The sequence below is a fragment of the Xiphophorus hellerii genome, chromosome 2 (genome assembly GCF_003331165.1).
Source record: "Xiphophorus hellerii strain 12219 chromosome 2, Xiphophorus_hellerii-4.1, whole genome shotgun sequence".
Classification (NCBI taxonomy): Eukaryota; Metazoa; Chordata; class Actinopteri; order Cyprinodontiformes; family Poeciliidae; genus Xiphophorus; species Xiphophorus hellerii.
In genome coordinates this window covers 23,536,929-23,551,437 of record NC_045673.1, presented here as the reverse complement: position 1 = coordinate 23,551,437, position 14,509 = coordinate 23,536,929, and the positions used below count along the sequence as shown (strand labels likewise).

Genomic DNA, 14,509 nt, shown 5'->3' with positions numbered 1-14,509 from the left:
CAGATTCCTGAGAAAACGACTCTCAAAAGTTTCAAACACTGATGAACAACCTGTCTGTGTTAACAAAAACTCTTCATTTTGCACTAACCCCACCCTCCAGCGCTCACTGTCAACAGGGGTGCAGACACAAGCTCTCATACACCAGCTTTTGTCTGACTTATCTCGCTGAAAATGAATATTTTTATTACCTCTCTTGCTCCTGCAAAGGATGTTTTCCGCACTGATCAGCTTTCTAAGGCACTAAATTCATTTTGTTAGCTCTCTCTTCCGACATAAACCGTTGATAATTTGACTATTAAGTATTTTTTTCAATGTCACATATTTGTAGGCAGACAAAGCTTACAGCAAAAGTTGTTGCTGTATTTTAGCTCCTTTTTTGCCCCACATGGACCACTGTCTGGGTCACACGACACAGATCAGCGGAAAACACCAGCAGACGACACAGTGGAAAACAGCGACTGGTTATAGAACCATAAAATATTGTTTACCGCCTGCGATACGCGACACAAGAATGAAGGTTACGAGTTCAAAAAGTGTTTCAGCAAAATATGGCTGCATGGCATTCTGGGGGAAAAAATCCCAGGCTATAATAAAAACATAAAAAGTCATAAAAAAAAAAATAAATAAAACATCCAGACTTTAAATCCCAGACTTCAACACTGATCATTTCAAAATGCCTTCAACCCATAGTTGGAGTGGAATATGTCATCTCTATCTTAAATATTACATGTGTCATTTTTGAAGGTTGTACAATCTTTTGTTCTTTTCATAAGTCAGATTAGTATACATTTTATTCCGAACTACATACTTCAACATACATATATTATTCAGCGTGTCTACAGTAGGAGGTTATGTAATCAGCTGCAACTAAGTAACATCAGTGTTTAACCCTTTGTTCAGATCAAGCACGTCACAGTAGAGTTTGTTTTTTCTTTTTTCAGGAGTACAGCAGTGGGAATGTCCTCCCACTACTTTGAAAAAGATTGTTGATGGGATTTTAAGGAGAGACAAATGCAATTTCCCACCAAAAATGAAAGCTGGCATTTTCCCTTACAAAATAAAAACTGCAACTTTCATGATGAAATGACGAAATGAAAAGCTCTGTGTTTGAAGATGCAGAGAAAACCTTGCTTCTAACAAATCGGCTCCTACATCACCGTTTGTATGCACAGTTTTGTTTTGTGTGGGTCTAAAGTACATGTCTCCCTGCTGCTCATTGCAAACAGCTGAAGACAAGCCAGTTTGAAATCAAATGTCCAAGAGCGGCGACTGTCTTTCTTATGACAGTCTGAAAGTGCATAGAGGGTCTCTCATCTCGCATCTGACATTTGGTGGCTTTAAATCCACTGCTTGCATTTGGAAGTGAATGTGCAACGTCTTAGCACTTTTTTAAAGCTAGATTTTAAAATCTGAACAGTAAAACCTTGGCACATATTTTAATAATTACCAACAGTAAATATTTACAGCTGCGTGATAAAAAACTCACACAGTGCCATGCAGAAGCATTCACACTCCTGTGTTTATTCTCAGCATTAATATCGCTGTTCTGTGAAGGACTCAGGTTTGTTAGAACACCTTTGTGAACAAACAGCATCATCATGTCCGCTGTGAACAAAGAACACAGCGGACGGGTCAGAGATCCGGTTCTAGAAAAGTTTAACGGAGGATTAAATTATATGAAAGAAATGAAGCGTTACAAGTAACATACTGTTCACACCACCACCTAAAAATGCAAACAGTACGATGCGACAGCTGAAAACTTGCGCAGATAAATAAGTCTGGAACAGCTGCAGAGATTTTCACCTCAGGTAGGCGAACATGTTGACAGTACAGCTATTACAGCTAACATGCCTGTTGTCCAGTTTGTCACAAGTCATGTTGGGGAAACTGCAAACACATGGAAAAGGGTGACCTGGCCTTTGACAGAGGCATACAGATGGAAAACATCATTTTCCAATGATGGAAAACTAGCAAATTGCCTGATCACTCCCACAGTGAAAAACACGGTGGTGGCAGCATGACACTGTGGGGAATTAAATGATCAGATTAAAACATGTCCCTCTGCTCAAACGACCCAGTCAGCCTCCAGACTCAAATCAATTTGGGTCTACAAACATATACCAGTTAATGTTTGTAGAAGCTCTCCGTTTAGATCTGACTGAGTTTAAGACAAAGTTTTCAGAAACTGGTAGACATTCCTTAAAGAACATGTAGCTGTCTGAAGAATTGACCCAAGGGCATAGACACAAATGCACAACCCTTTTCAAATTTCAAATTTCAGCAGTTAGGTGTCATTTTTTTTATCCTCTTTACTTGGCATATCACAGAAAATCTCAATAAAACCCCACTGCCGTTTGGGGTTGTAACATTAAAGAATTTAACGGGGAAGAATACTTTTACAATCTGCAAATAAGAAAATCAAGTTCCACTGACATAAAGCTCTCATGTTTTTTTTTTTGTTTTTTAAAGTATACTTTGGTGTACTTGTTTATGGTTTAAAAACAATCCAAAGTAGCAAATTAGGGTGCCTAATATCATAGATTTTCTTCTGCAGAACTCCATATTTTCATAAATACCCATCTGTCCTCCTGTGGCAGATCGTTCTAGTATGATTTAACCGTTTCGACTGAGTTAATGCTCAGAGGAGCCAGGGCCATTTTTCTCCTGCTCTGCGCTTCACCCGAGACACAGAAGCAGTGAAACACAGAGCAAACACTGCATTAATATTCAAAAAAGCCACTGGGCAATCCTTCGTCAGAGTTGCCGCAGCTCGTCTGTCACTTGATTATTCATTTCTGGAGCTGCACAAACAGAGGAAATGCCTCTCTGATCCCCCAAACGCCCACGCCCGCTCGATAAGAAAAAATAATTAAATAAATAAATCTACAGTGAGGAAGCTCAAAGCAACCCGCAGACATACAGATGAGGATTGTGATGTAATGAAATTCACCTTGTGATTGAGACACTATTGAGATAGAGGGATTTAAAACTTCAGAGCTGTTTCACTGGAGCTGCGACATTGTACGCATGTAAAGAAAGGTGTTGGATGATGCTGGATGCCCAACGATGCCACTTGACGAGGATAGCTGATATTAGCTCTGACGTTATAAAAGTATCACCACGGCTTTCTGCTGAGAATCCTTAGGATTGACGAGCAGGGGAGGCGTAACGCTCTGAAAGCTCTGCTAGATTATCTGGAGTCTGGTATGGAGGGAAAGTTGCCATCATAGGCGATGCTATTTGCCTCTGTTGGCCTCCATACAGTATCTCATTAATGCGCACATGAAACTACAGGCATCCCTTTTTCCAACTTTGTTTTGTCTAACAAAGACGCACTCATCTATTTGGAGGTAATTCAGCTTAAAGGATCCATTGAAATTGCAATTTTCTCTCCCTCAGAGAGTTAGGCTGAGGACAGGGGAACCCGGTGTGAACCCTCTGGAGAGCAACGTCTGGAAGTCAGAGCAAATAAACCAAATAAAAGAAGAGTTTTCAGAAAAACAAGACACCTCCGTCCTCTCCGAGCGGCTGCTGTTTATTTCGGGGGTCTGGAGAATGTAATTATTTGACTGCTGCTGGTGTTTATTAATCGGTTATACTCTCAGTTGGAAATGGTTCAATGGGATTTTTTTTGGTGTGTTTTTCTTGGAGGGACTGGTGACGGATGGATTAGAGGACTCTTAGCAAACCTGATAAACGCAGCTGTTTCTATTAAAATGCGCAAGTGAGATTTGATCAGAAATGTGCTTTACGGCTCTTTAATTATAATTTTTTAACGATTCAGATCTTCTGGCTTATTTTTTTTTAAAGTTTCAAACTGAATCACAGTGTAAATCTGCCATTGAACAAATTAATTGACGATTAATAGTTACTGATTTGGAACATGAGCGATAAATTGAACTAACAGAAAATATAACAATGAACAAATGGAAAAGCAGCCGATCTACTTCTGCTGATGAATAATTATACTATTCATTGGATTTATCTCTAATCCAGGGCTCTCAGAGTCCAGTCCTGTAGGGCCAGTGTCCCGCAACTTCTGGAGAGTCTCTCGTTCATCAGAGCTTGATCAATAAATTGGATCATTAGCTTTTCTCTGTACAACCTGACTGCATGCTGAGGAGGTGATTCAGCTATTTGATTCGGCCGTGCCAGATCAGGAATATTTCAAAACGTTTGCGGGACAGTCATAATTTCCCAGACTTCATTGAAAAACCCTGAGTGAAAAAGATATCTGCTGTAATCTGATTTTATTTGATCTAATCCCAGATAAAGAGAAAAAAAGAATGCACGTTTTTTTTTTTTTTGTTTGTCTGTTGTTTTGTTTTTTTATGCAGTTCCAGCTCAGCAGAGTAGAACACAACTTCCTCCTGATTCTGACTGGAAAAGCTCTGCCTTGATTTCTGGATATTAGACATCCAGCCAGCAGGCAGGCATAAACATCCAGCTCCTTATCTCCAGCTCCGCTTAAGAAGTTTCTGCCTTTACAGACAGCCTGGGCTGCTTAGGTTGAGTAAAGGGAGGTTTCCCAGTGAATGATAAGGGAACAGGGGGCTCTTCGGGATTACACAGAGGAGAAAAAACTCTTCTTAGGAATGTCTGTAAAGAAGAAATCTCACAGGAGTGTGTCAGGCAGACAAATAACTGTATTATTAAAAAACAAAACAAAAACAAGCATCTTCAGTCACACCAGGAACAGCTGATCAGACTGGACTGCTTGTAGTTCTTGACTCAAAAATTTCCACATCTCACTTCTTCTTCTGTGGTATTAAGGTGGCTAAGTACTCTCCATCTCACTACCAGATGTTGCTGCCAGATCCAACATGGTGGGCCCAAATGGAGACATGGAGAATGATGTGATGTGAAAGGATTATTTAGAAAATATTCTCACACAAGACCTCGGAAAAATTCTCTACTGGCTTTAAACACACATATAAGTAACCGTATCAATATTCAAAATGTCTCCAAGCATAATACTCATAATCCATTGCAGGCCAGCATGTGCATGTAAGAGTAATCCTAGAAATTGATGGAAGCAATCTGTCTCCATCTCTATTTGTATTAGCAGAAACACTCAGTCAGCTGTTTGCGCCATGAAGGGTAGGATATCTGCCTCTTTCACACCAGGATTACAGCTGACAGCACATGTGACCTGAAAAGAAAATTAAAGCTTAAAAATGTCCCATAACGGAGGGCGCTTCGATGCTGCAGAATGAAACATTCGCTCCTCAAGTCACGCTGACAACACTCTTTGATGAGGAGGGTGATACCAAAAAAAAGAGACAAATAAATATAACGGTTCTGACATGTGGAGATGCACGTCTTCACACTTTTGCAGCAGATCTGACAATTCACTCCGGCATCGTGGATCTGTCTACAAAATAGACTACGACCACATAGTTCACCCAAACCTGTTCAGTTTTCAATTTTCTGTGCAATTTCCGAACCAATTTCAAGTGTATCTTGGTGTTTCGAAATTCAGAGGAATAAAAAATTTGAATGTAGCACCTAATCCTTGACACACTGGTTAATCGTGTAATGCTGTGTACAAGCGATAAAGAAAGTGCCAAGTAGGTTCACGGCTTAGGAAGGCTAAGTACAAAGGTAGTGTCTATTAGTTAATAAGCTTCAGAGCACTGGGGTTATATTTGGCTTCCTGTAGGCAGTTATACTGCTGGCATAATGCTCACGTCTGCTCACCGTGAGATAAAGTGACAGACTCCTGGCTCGTCTTCACTCAGACACACCCTCCTCTGTCTGCTCTCTGATCTGATGTATGACAGGATTCGGTGTGCTGGGATCATCGCGGCACACAGAGTACCTCTCAGGAAATTAAAAGGTTTAGATTTCTTTGCGGAGCCATGATAAGGACCTCCAAGCTGACCGTGACCACCACATTAGATTTCACTTTTTAACTCCGTCCTCCTGGTCGTTCTGGCACGATTCGGGCATCACAAGGTTTCCCTTGTGATTGTTTGGATCTGATGCCCTCCAGCTGCTCTACTGTTTCAACAGGGGTTTGATCATCTGTTCTGAATTTGAAATTCTCCACACTTTAAAATTTCACCTTGGGGGGCTCCTGCCAAACAACCTGTCACAACTGCTCTGTCAGCTCTGCCTCGTCCAGTCGGTGTAGATGTACACCGACTAGTGTAAGTCCCTTTCTGGAACCATGGGGCGTGTACTAGAGGTGAATTAGGACATTTCTATTGTGCATGAGAGTAAGTATGGGTGCACATTATTGCTTTTTCAGTTCACTGACTCCTCCTAGTCAGGAAAGGTCAGTGAGCCATGAAGGACTTGCTATAACCATCTCCGCGAGGCAGCACATCGTTGTCTGCGTATTTAAGGCGAGGTGACGGAAAGTGGCCGTCAACTATTGACTGATGGTTGAACTTCACATTCCTGACCTCACATGTCTTCAGTCCCTCAGACGGAGCAGATTGTGACTGTGTGAATACAGACTAAGCACAAAGCGAGCGCGAACAATCCTGCAGCGGAACAAGGCTGTTTTAAATGCTCGCTTTTCACTTCAGGGGTCTCTGCATAAACACATCCCACTGAGCATACACCAGCACTTTCCTGTCACTAAAATGAATAGACTGGAGGCTTATGCAATATCTCTCCTTTCTTGTCCAAACACTCCGAACACAGAATAACTGCCTTACCACCCAACAACGAATATTTAAAGGAGTTCACAGCTCATTGCCACACTCGAGTCGTTATCAAAAGGCCTTCTTCGCCGCCGGCGCCTGGGCCGACTTTTGCATCGGCTCTTATCTTATCCATGCCGAAAAATGGCTGCAGGAAGGGTTTGTGATAAAAACTGAGCATGGAGGGCCTTTGTTGGTTTCAAGGAGATTTACTCAGTCACAGAAGTAAACAAAACCTGAACAATGTGAGTTTTTTTTAAGGCATGTGAAGTGAAAAACTTGAACTTCTCTCTGGTTGCTGCGATAGCCACATTGAAGGCCACAGAGAGGGCTGGACCTTTTGGTCCTTTGAAGCTTTTACTGATCATGCATTAATTTGTTCCTACCAGAGGGACATTTTGTTCCCATGATTTTAATTTATTTTTCTATCATTTCTTCATAGGATACTGTATTGAAATGCAGTAAGTAACATCTACCTGGTGAAGGTTATTATGGTTTAATCAGCAGGCAGTCTGTCATGTTTAATGAGAATAAATGGACATCAGAACAGTCTGATCCAAAGTTTTCATAAAATAACAATTATTGACCCCACTAGGGGACAAGGGTGTTAGAAAATGGATGGATGGATGGACGGACGGACGGACGGACTATTAGGGACACCTTACTAAGACCACACTGAACCTCTTATATAGCGTTAACAAGGTATCTGAAGTATTCCTCAGAGTACTGATCCATACTGATATGACAGCATCGCTCAAGATTTGTTGACTGCACATCTTTGACACAAAATGTCAGTCCCATTACATCCCAAAGGCTCTCTGTTGGGTTGAGATCTGGTGATTGGAGGCTAGAGGAGTACAGATAACATTTTGTCAAATTCAAGATGTGTTTGGTGATTTTAGTCTTGTTACAGGGTGAGTTATCCTGCAGGAAGCAACCATCTGAAGATGGGTAAAGTGTGGTAAGAAACTGATGGATATTGTCCGGAGTGCTAGTCAAATGGGTTGTGTCATTTAATGGACGATCAGTCGGTACTAAAAGACCCTGATCTGCAGTTTCCACTGAGTGGTATGGAACAGGTTGGTGCAGTTCGGTAAGGTAAAATCCTAGCTGAATTAGTATGATGTCTTTCTGTCCACTGATCAATGGACTGTGACACCACTAGCTCCACCCTAACAGTACTGTACCACTATCCAGTGAACCCACAACTGAAGGGGTTCCAGGATTTGTGTGGTACGGGTCGGTTGCATGGCTGCTCTCACAATGGAAACATAAAATAGCTTACCAAAGCACATTGTTCCTTGTTGTGCTGTTCAGTGGAAATCAGGCAGAAGTGTGCCAAGAAAATATCCTTTACACCGTGGCACCATGACAACCAGCCTGAATTGCTAATACCAGGAAGGATGAATTCATTTTCAACATCTTAATACTGCAGGTATTAAGACTCATTAGATCATGCAATGTTTTTGTGTTGAGATTTTGTTGACCTCCCATTGGCTGTTTTTAGCCAATGGGGTTACACCCAGTGTGGGCATCTGCTGCTGTAGCACATCCACTTATAGGTTCGTATTGTTGTGTGTTAGTAGATTGTATTCTGGAAACATTGGTTGCAGTAAGTTGCTATATAAACTGCTTTTACCTTTTTTTTAAAATCACATACAAAAAATACTCTGATCATTCTTCTCTGACTTCTGACATCGCCAAGTCATTTTTGTCCACATTCATAGGACTTCCTCTTTCTTTAGACCATTTTCCATAAATCTTACATGGTTCAAAATGAAATTCACATTGTAGATCTATTTGCTTTGCAACAATCAGACTGCATTCGACGTCAGGAAATGTCCTTCCTTCCTGTTTACTGATGTTCAAGTTTAACCTCAGCAGTCATCTCCAACATGTTGAGATGCATTGAAACGTGGGCTGGGCTAACATATGATTGGATCTTTTGCTCTTTGTGCCAACAAGCAATAGAGGAGGTGCATCTCCTAAAGGGAAGGGAAATTATGTACAGTTTGCTTGATATGATTGTAGCGCAATTAATTTCATATGCTCTCTTTAAAGGTAAGAGCAACAAACACTCCCTGTACAGCCACTTGCAGTCAGCCCACTTAAACAGCGCTCACCTCTGTGCAAAATCATAAAAGCTTCACAACTGCTGCCCCGGGGCCAGTTTTTGCACAGGCAAGGGCAGGATTTAAATTTTTTTTCACAGAAGGAAAAAAAGCTTTTGTGTTGAATGAACAAAGGGAATTTCCTTCTTCAGCTGCTTCTCTCCCTCTTACCCTGGATCCTATCGTATGGCACCGTGCGTCTTCCCACACGCCTGTTTCTAAGCTACCGGCAGCGTCGTCTGCCAATCCAGCTTAATTGCCTCCTGTGTAAAGTGACAGCTGATGAGCGAGCAATGAGAGGGAGCTGTCCTCGCCTCTTCTTCTAGCCTCTGCTGCCTTTCCAGGGGATAGACTCCACCTGAGAAATTAGTCTTTTCCCCTTTGGGGAATGAACAGTAATGCTGGCCTGGAGGGAAACTTCAACAACCAACATGGAAACTGGAGGAATATCACCAAAATGCACAAAAACAAAGCAAAACAAAAACAAACAACATGTTCTCGTTTACAAAACTACTATGTGAGGATGAATAAGTGAAAGCAGGAGGAAACAATGCGAGCTTGTGAGGGAGATAAGTTTTTCAGGAGCAGAGGTAAGAAAAAAAAAAGAGAAGGAAATTACAGTCATCAACGTTTGATGCTTTCGGCTTTCTTTACATACCTTGCTCGATCCTGGAGAGAGAAAAAAAAAGATCCTCAGCCACTCGCAGAATTGGCCACCCTGTTGCTTCTTGTTTCCTCTTCTTTTGCTGTGTCTTCCTCACAAATAGATCCTCCTCATCCTCGGGTGTGGGGCTGAAATTAACAGCTCATAAGAGAACGCCAGAAAACACACCAGAGTGGAGAAGAGGAGAAGAAACACACTCTTCTCACCCCTTACTCCTCCTTGGCAGTGTTTTCCCATCCGTCAGAGCGCAGCAACTGAAAGTGTGTGTGCGTGTGTTGTGTGTGTACGAGAGAGAGAACGAGAGAGAGGGAGGAGGAAATGATACTCAATGGGTGAGTGAGAGGGTGTGAGAGAGTGGAGGGTGATCCTCTGTACAGTACGCTCTCCGTCTGTCTGTCTCCGGCGCGCGCATTCCTTCCCGACAGAAGCCACGGGGTCGGCTGCTTTTGCAGCAACCAGACTTGGCTTCCTCCTGAGGGAAAAAAGACTTCCTGTTCGCTCTCTCCTCAACTTTCCTCACGGCGTGAAGGCGGTCTTAGTTTGGTGGTCTTCTCGTTTTTTAATAATAATTCCCCTCTCTCATGCAATCATATTCCTGCTCAGTAGTCTCCAGTTGAGACTCGTGAGCATCCCAGCCAGCCTCGATGTAATTTCCTCCTTTCCGAACGCAGCCCATGCAGTGGCCACGCTTCTTACGAGGCATCTGCTGTGATTTTGTAATTTAAATGCCCCCTCTGTGACACAACAGTTTACATGTTCACTAGTTAGTCTTTTTTATTATTATTTATATTTGAGTTCAATATAGAAACTTCACAAATGTACTGAAAATTCTTTGACTTTCAATTGCCAGAGAGAGTACACACTCTGGCCACTTTATTAGGTACACCTGTTCAGTTGTTTAACACCAATCACTCAAAGCATTTAGTCGTCTAGTAAAGGCAATTTGCTGAAATTTAAACCAAACATTAGCATGAGGAATAGAGGAGGATTTATGTGACTTTTCTGATGAGTCTCAATTTGAGCTGCAACATTCAGTAGTGATTAAATCAACTAAAATCACACATGAACAAGCTTGCTCAGGCGATAAGTCATTGAAAAACATCCTCCTTCTACCGCTTGCTGCCATCTTCTTACGTCCGGATGTTGATCACATGACTGGCGTGATGCGTTAAACGTCCGCAGAATACACTAATTTTGACAAACCTGAAAAACTCCCTCATTCTCGTGCAAAAACAGATTTTTAATCAAAAAATATGTTTTGTTTTTTTTATTGGCCTGTTTCCATTAAGCTAATTTATTTTTGTAATTCCATTTTGCACAATTATGCAGTGAATAGAAAAGCAGCTATTGTTACTGCTTTCACAATAGCAGCTCTCTGCTGAGGAGGCTTCTGAATCTGAACATTGTAGTTTCAATACGCAACTGAGTCCTGGTTCCCCTGACAGCCAGACAACAGGTGGTACGGATCAGAAATGCCACTTCATTCCTAATGCACCTCAACACTGGTGCCTCACAGCACGCCTCCCAAACCCCCTCCTGCTCGCCCATAATCGTACCGACAAACATAAATCAAACACCCTCATTAAATTTACAGATGACATCATTTTTAAAGTGCTGCTGCATGACAGGGTGACACCGTGGGCAACAGTCGGAAAAAATAAGGAATTCTTTGAGGAACAACTTCAGGAGATTCAGCATGGCTTTGGGTTTCGCTGTTGAGAACGTTCTAGCAGGTTGCAATGCAGTCTGGTAGCTGCATTGGCCTCGAAGCTCAAAAGGGAACGATCAGATCGACAAACTGCATTAGCTGGACCAAACTGGCAGCCATCCAGGACCTCTATAGACGACGCTGCAGACAAAGGTCGTCTCCAAGCCCTCCCATTAGGAAAGCAGGGCAGACACATCCGGCAGAATATAGATCTGCAGATTCAAGAAAGGTTTCTGTCCACTGTCTATCAGAGCTACATGTTAAAAATGGCAACTAAGAACTGATTTCTGTAATTTTACTCTCAGCTAAATCCTCGTTTTCATACTGGCAACATGCTACATTTAAACACACTTTAGTGTTTGTCTGAAGTTTTAATTAAATACCTAAAATATTTTTTCTTTTAATCTTTTAATTGCTAATAATCTATCACTATTTGTTCTTGTGCAATATCAAATGTATCTTTTTCTTCTACAGAGATAACTGCGGTTAACATTGCATCGTATGTGTAACTGGAAGTTATGAATACAAGTTTATTGTTGAAGCTGATTTACAACCTCTGGATTTGCTTTTGAGAAATGAATAATAAACACAAAACTTGGACAAAATACAAAGATATTAAAAAACAAAGTAAGCTGCAAATGAAACTTACTGGAATACAATTTAAATCATTTAAATGACGACAGATACAATTCATGGGACCAGAAGAGAAGAAAACGATCACATTTCATCTTAAAAAAAAAACGGCCACAAAATTTTTTACAGCAGTAGTAATATTACATTTCTACATGTACAGTCAAAACCAGAAGTTTAAATACACCAAATAAAAAAACTCGCTGTCTGGAGTTAAATAAATAAGTAATTATAAGGATAATTTATGGCAATTCACTTACCAGTTGATTCAGAATAATGTAAAATGAAACGCAGTCATTAGAAGGTGCTGCTTTTTTTATTGATATTAAGCTACTAATAATGGCCGTGACGTGTTCTTAGCCCATTGCTAAGAACTGCTAAGTGCCCGTCTCGCAATGCTTCGCTGGTTTCTGGTGTGTCACTGCAGTTGAAAAGCCTAAGCGCGTCCCCTGAGCGTGGTGAATTCTGGGTCAGCATGCACATAGAGCGACAGATCAATGAGGTCCCACCCATTACCCAAAGGTGATCAAAGGGTCACGATAACAGTTTCTTCCACTCGCTTGATAAAGTGTCAAAATGTCTCTGAGAGTCGAACGTGCACGCCAGAGCCAAGGTGACGATGACCCCACGCGGATGAAGAGTGAATTTCTCAGAGGTTGGGAAAGCGGAGGGTAGGGGACATATGGCCGCATCGTCTTGAGCGAGCGACGCCCCCGTGGAGCACGGTGGGTGCTGCTCCCGCACACACAGCAACATGCAGGAGGAGGAGGGGGCATTGTGGAGGGCCGGGTTCTGTCCAAGGGAAGATGAGCCGGCAGGGCTGCCTGAAGCCCGTCTGTGTGGCGACCGGCCTGTATGATGTTCAGCCAGGAGGAAATATGCAGGGGAGAGATATAATGCATCCTTTGAGCGTGCTTTTGTGTCTCTGCGTGTGCACCTGAACGCCGCAGTCCATTTTTAGAACTTTCATCCGCAAGCCCAGTCCTGTTCCTACAAGATTTAGTGCATCTCCAGCTGCTTAATTAATGAGTGGCATGACCAGTGTTGAATCAGACCTTTGTTTACTCTGCAATTTCCTTCTTGTGAGCGAAAAACAAGCAGGAGGCTATTGTGCGACCGCACAGTATCATTCTATCTGTCTCCGATGATGAAATTCTTGCAGGGATTTATACGGAGCCCTCCACCCACGGCGACATAAAGTGAACATTACACACTTCCTTCAAATCCTCATGAAATATTGAGTAGCTTGAAATGTGCACGGAAAATCAGCTCATGAAGTACGAATGCGGAGCCGGGGAAGCTGCGTGGCTTGTTCATCCGTCTCAAGATAATCCCTGTGATGACTTGTTTCGCATCTCGTGAAGTTAGATGAGTCATTCAGCCCCCGATGTTCCCCCTGCAGGTGGGAGCGTTCGCTACGGAGAGGAAAAAGCCCACTCTCAGGTGTGGGGTCATGTTTATGACAGGCTCCTTGTTTCGACCATCTTCCAAACAGCTGGGGTCGGTAACGACACGACTGAGTCTGGGCGCTGCGTTTTGAAGTGTGTGTTCTTCTGAAGTAATGCTGCACTCGGACGAAAGGATGAATTTATTGCAGAAATCAACTTAAAACCCATCTGTTCTTGGGAGAACTTTTCAAATAGAGAATATAGCTGCGTATTGAAGTGAATATTGTCACCCTAAAATAATGGCCTAGGTCACTGTTTTTGGCAAAAAGGCAAAAAAAATAAATAAATCCCAAGGCTGGGTTGAGTTAGGCCGTTGTTTTAGGAAGGTGACGATATGGTTTACTTTACTGCATTCAGTTTGTTGTTGTTGCTGTTGTTGCTGTTGGTTGAAGTCTGTCAGCATCCAATATCCTAGATATTTGGACAAGATATAGATTTAGTTCGAAGCCTTATTCCTTGTTAATTTGGATGCCTGCTTAACATAATTGAAATGTTGCAAAGTAAGTAAGCCTCATGACAATAATTTTCTGCATCCCTTCAAACACCTGACAGTTTTGGCCAAAACCAGACGGATGTTTGGCTGCAACGACTCGTCCAGCTTTGAGGCAACGTAGAGTTTCATTGTGACAACAGAGAGTCTTTTTTTAGTTGCTCTTCACTGCTTTTCATATCCAGTGTTTTTATAGAATCGGTAAATCATTTTTGTGTCAGTGTGTGTGTGCACTGTTACATGGGTGGTCTACGTTTCATCTAAGCATTATCTCCTCTAAGACACTCAGACAGTTTGAGTTTTTGTTTTTGTTCTTTGGGGATGTTCAAGAGAATTAAAAGTGGTGTTTCTAAAGGCAGCCTTTTACACAAATATGATTCATAGTCTTTCAAAAGGAAGAAGTAAATAGCACTTATATGGAAATATGACTATTTTTTCAATCTCTGTAATATTTTTTCCATCATTAACGCCTCAGGCAGAAGACATGGATTATATTCTCCATTTAGAAACCTTAAGACGGCGGGTTTAAGAGATTGATGTAAAATTTAGCAGGGCTATGACTTAGCATCTTGCAGCTGATGCTACAAAGTGCTGCGGTATTTATAAGACAGAATGTTGATAAGTCTTTCTCTGGGGGCCTCCTGGTGGCACAGACAGAGGTCAAAGATGGAACGGGGAATTGTACAAATCCCCACAAGTCATTGCGTGACCTCTGGCATTTGGATGAAAACGGTTAATAGGAAAGTGCGCCGCGAAGCTACGTTTTTATTAAGAATAAAAGTGAATAAGACATCAAAGTTTTCCG

General features: G+C 41.9%; 1 protein-coding gene across 3 annotated transcripts in view; it reads right to left on the bottom strand.

Annotated features, from left to right (window-relative positions):
- Positions 1 to 10,063, bottom strand: part of shisal1b (shisa like 1b) — a 61,715-nt gene extending 51,652 nt beyond the window's left edge. Inside the window, exons 1-2 of one of the 3 annotated variants that reach the window (XM_032589077.1) lie at positions 9,635 to 10,063; positions 9,423 to 9,556 (exon numbers count right to left, since the gene is read on the bottom strand). The gene's annotated coding sequence lies outside the window, so the exon portion shown is untranslated. Of the gene's footprint in view, positions 1 to 9,422 lie in introns of all 3 variants that reach the window. The other 2 variants (XM_032589068.1, XM_032589087.1) reach the window with 2 other exon arrangements.
- Positions 10,064 to 14,509: the final 4,446 nt, after the last annotated feature.